This window comes from Thermobia domestica, chromosome 4, assembly GCF_964235325.1.
Source record: "Thermobia domestica chromosome 4, izTheDome1.hap1.1, whole genome shotgun sequence".
In the NCBI taxonomy this organism is placed as follows: Eukaryota; Metazoa; Arthropoda; class Insecta; order Zygentoma; family Lepismatidae; genus Thermobia; species Thermobia domestica.
The window spans coordinates 268,088,345-268,093,518 of NC_137457.1; positions in this window are offsets into that span (position 1 = coordinate 268,088,345).

Genomic DNA, 5,174 nt, shown 5'->3' on the forward strand with positions numbered 1-5,174 from the left:
CTTGTCTTTCATTTAAGTTACCCAACAACGATTACCTATATTCCATCTGTGAATGTTTTGGCTCTTTGACACTGAAAGACAGTCATTTCTATCTGAATCATTTTTCCCGTTACGGTTTGCTGCTACTTATTCAGTAAACAACTGACTGAGCTGCTAGTCTTCTCAGCATTCAGTGAAGAGAATAAGGTAGTTATGAATCCACAAGGAGTACGGTATGTTTGAATTACCATTGACTGCGTTCTCTATGTTCTTGTTCGTCTGTCACCACTGTCCTTACCTTCTGTAGAGGGAAAAGATCGGGCAGGTAAGGACAGTGGTGACGGGCAAACAAGAACATAGAGAGCGTAGCCAATGGTATTTCAAACATACTCCTTATGGATTCCTGACTGCCGTATCCGCTCTCGACCTTTCCTGGTTGTGTTTTTCTGTTTTCCTAATATTATAAAAGCACGCTCCCCGTTGATATCTCAGCCATTTGGAAATGACTCTTATAGGAAGTCTTTATAGGAAGAGTACTTTATTTAACTAGCTCTCTCCGAAAGGTTACAGCCCTTTATTTAGGAAAAATGCGTTATAGGGATTGTGGAAACGAACAATTATGGATGGCCAATAGTGAATTTATTAGCATTATTAAACATCAATTATTTAATACATAATACACAACAATTGGGGATGCGTACAAGATTGAAACATTCGCATTATTTAGGCATAGATGTCATTATGGTCATTAACCATAACACTTTTGTAGGTAGGTTAGTAATGATGAAGATGACGTCACAAAATCGGCTTTGGTTATTGAAACAGATCTGGTGATCTTCCTTTCCAAGGGCTACACCTGAATGAAGACAGTGGGAAGTTCTGTTAAAAGAAGAGGATTACTATGCAAAAGATGGTATGATGCATACTAGGGCATTATTAGTGAGAAAAATCTTCGATGAGAATGTGACCTTAGCTTTCGGGTGCTAGGGTACAATGACAGAGAGTGAAGAGCAGAAGAAGCAGGTTATGGTGTATGGTAAGGTCCGAAGGACAAAGAGCAGGATGTGGTGTGTTGTGTAGAAGAGAATGAGATGTTGTGTTGGAAGCGTTTAGCTATGTAACGGAGGCTGTGTAACGGATAGCATTTCTTTAAACTACAAGGGAGAAGGAACTGAAAATCGAATCTCTAACATACTAGCTTAGTTATTACATCCAGTTAGGTTATGGTAAATAAGTTAGAGCGTGCCCTGGGAGAAAACACTCAACACTATTACATATGCATATTAGCTATATTATAGTCAACTTTTAACTTTTGGGGCTAATTTTGACTTTAATTTCAGCAACACACATTTGGATCAAATTTTCATACATGATTAATAATGCAGGAATATTATATAATGATGTTCTTCAGATTCTGTCTATTTTACTTTTACTTTTTAATTTTACATGTTAACCTCTGATCTTCATACAACTTTTAATTTACCATTTCAATTTTCAATATTGAATCTTCTTTATACGTAGTAGTATAAAATCTTGTAGTTTGAAGGTCTACTGTAGTTTTAGATTGTTTTGACTTTTAGTCCTTTTCAGCAGCGAGGATATATGAAATATGGATCTACAATGTAACATGGAATCCGAACCACATGAGCTCCTGCCGGGAATCGATCCCGGGTCTCGCACGCCAAAGGCGCGTATGCTAACGGCTTAGCCATGAAAGAGCTCTATAGTTTTAGAATGTAAGATGAAACTCATAGGGCAAAACATGTTTATGCACAATTCCCATAAGATTATCAGTTGTTTGTGGTAAATATGATATAGTGATGAAACTCAAGGCGCTGGTAAAGAACAGATGCATATTTCTCAAGCCTGAAGATGGAGTTGCGTCTGTCGAAACGTTATTAAAACTTACACATTAATTCTCCAAACTGTATTCCGCTATCTTGTTCTTTCTTTTAAAAAAATAAACTTAAAAAAACTCATTTCTGAAGCCACCCTTATTCTCTTTTAAAATTATAAATATTCTGTCAAGTACTCATATTATATTCAAGAATAGTATCCTCTATCCTTTTTCTGTTAAAGAGTAGATACTTATCTATTATCAAATCACCCTCCTTTTTATATACAGAATAGAATGCATTTGAATATACAAACAGAGGGGAAAACACTGAAAAAATAGCACGACCCCCGAAAACATTCTTCATCATCGCTGTCAGCCTTCATATGTACTTCTCTTATCGGCTTCCAGAACAGCCATTTTTTGGGGATATACTGCATAAATAGCGCTAGGGAACATTTTCCACCCCACCCCCCCCTCTCTCTCTCTCTATGTGAGAAAATTTATTCTTTAAGACGCCGTAGGGGAAGATGTAATACAGCAAGGCGGAGTCTGGATGCTACAGTTGGTGTATTTAGTCTCTGGCTGATTTTTTGTGGCTATGAAGAAGCAATACTAATGGATATTTTGTTAAATATTGATTGTACACTCTGAAGCGTTATAGCAAAACGTTGTAAACATTGATGTAGTTAAAACTGTTCAAATAAGTGCTTGAACAGTCCATATTTCAATATTTTTTTGAAACTTTTTCTTGCTTTATCTGAAAGATTACCCAGTTATTCGAATATTTGCAAAACAATATTTTTATTAATTACTTTATTTACTCAAAAAATTATCGTTATTTGAGTAACTATGTGTCAGTTGAAATGATAATTGCAACAGTTACACAGATCTGCAATCAAAAAGCTGTTTGCATAAATTTAGCTGATTTTTACGCTCCTGGGTGCACCGAAGTCGAAAATGCTCCCGTTTCTTCCTAGGACATCAAGTTTTTGCGCAATCGAAATGTAACGTGGTCAAACAGGTAGCTGGAAATCGCTAAATTGCAAATGCATCACACGAAAATAAAAATGAACATGGAAGATTAAATGTATTTGTGCTCCCCGAAACATGAAAATACATGTACAGGGTGGCCTTAAAGTACGTATACAGTCAACTCATAGCTTTTGATATAATTTCTTTTTGTTATCCATCAGATAGACTTAATTTCTTTATTATTTGTTCTTAATGTCTTTTTACTCCTATCTTAAGCTCGGAACAGCCGAAGCAAATAAACCTATAAGCTAGAATGTTACACTTGATCAATGCAGGGGTATATAACTACTTTTGGGCCACCCTGTATATTGGTCCGGATGGGGATCACTGACACATGTCGTAGTGTGTTATGAATGAGCGTACGAGATTACAAAGAAAAACCGAAAATAATAAATCTGTTCATAAAACGAATTTAGTAAGATTACATCTTAGATCTATAAAACGTTGGTAAGTAGTTCTGGCTACACACTCTATTGCTCAAATACTACGAGTATGCGGGTTTTTGTTGGCCCTGATATTAGAAAACTCATATCCGACAAAGACTTCATCAGTTCAATGACTCCAACTGAAAAAGACGCTTGAGTTGCGTTTACTCTGATCATCAAAACGTTTTTGGGAAACCGAAAGGACCCATAGTACAAGGAAATGGTGGAAAAGATGTTGCAAGCGTTCTGAAAACTTGGTTGCTCCATGTGCTTAAAAGTCCATTTTCTCAACTCCCACTTTGACTATTTTCCTGAGAATGTGAGAGCAGTGAGTGAAGAGCAGGGGGGGCGTTTCCATCAATATATCAGAGAAATGGAACAACGATATCAGGGGAATTGGAGTGTTACGATGATAGCAGACTACTACTAGATGTTGTTTAGGGATCTTCCGGCAGCCACTTACAAAAGGACAAGCTCCAAACGAAGTTTGACCTTTAAGAAAACATGATTTCACAAGCAATCTGATTGAGGGTGGTATTACCTTTTTGTCTTCACGTGTGTGCGTGTTTCTGTACATTAATTTGTGTTACGCTGATAAATGTGTTTCTGTAAATCGCATATTTGTGTTCATATTTTTGTTCAAAAATGACCACCCGTTTGTTGGAAACCCAGATGTCCCAGGACAAAACGGTTGTCATTCCTGGATTCAGCGCACCCCAACACATACGAATCAGTTAACCAAACCGAAGCAGCTTAGCATTGTTTTATTTTTGCAGTTCTGTGATATTCGTGTATTAAAATAATTGTTGAAACAATTATTCACCTATTGAAGAAACATACTTAAACAATTATTCAGCTGTGGAAAATTTACTCTAAACAAATATAAGCGAATTATAAAATTTTTAATAATTATTATTCATTTAAGAGGAAAATTTCCTGGAACAATTATTCATTTAAGGGAAAATTTCCTGGAACAATTATTCATTTAAGGGAAAATTTCCTCGAACAATTTTTCATTTAAGGGAAAATTTCCTCGAACAATTTTTCATTTAAGAGAAAATTCTCTCGAACAATTATTGATTTAAAGGGAAATTTTCTGGAACAATTATTCATTTAAGGGAAAATTTTCTCAAACAATTATTAATTTAAGAGAAAATTCCCTCGAACAATTATTCATTTAAAAAACATTTCCCCCAACAATTATTATTTTAAGAGAAAATTTCATCGAACAATTATTCATTTAAGGGAAAATTTCCCCGTACAATTATTCACTTAAAGGAAAATTTCCTGGAAGATTTATTCATTTAAGGGAAAATTTCCTCCAACATTTATTAATTTAAGAGAAAATTCCCCCGAACCATTATTCATTTAAGAAAAAATTTCCTGGAACAATTACTCATTTAAGGGAAAATTTCCCCTAACAATTATTAATTTAATAGAAAGATCCCACGAACAATTATTCATTTAAGGGAAAATTTTCTCAAACAATTATTAATTTAAGAGAAAATTCCCTCGAACAATTATTCATTTAAAAAACATTTTCCCCAACAATTATTATTTTAAGAGAAAATTTCCATGAACAATTATTCATTTAAGAAAAAATTTCCTCGAAGAATTATTCACTTAAGGAAAAATTCCCTGGAACAATTAATCATTTAAGGGAAAATTTCTTCGAACAATTTTTCATTTAAATATACACGTACAATTATTAGTTTATTGGAAAGCCGATTGAAACAATTATTCTCTTGTTGAATCAATTGCTTGAGCAATTATTCATTTACTGGAAAATTTGTATGAACAATTATTAGTCGTTGATTGACAATATTCACTCAAATAATTATCAGTTAGTAGAGTAATTACTCGAACAATTAATTTTTATGAGAATATTTTTATTTATTTAT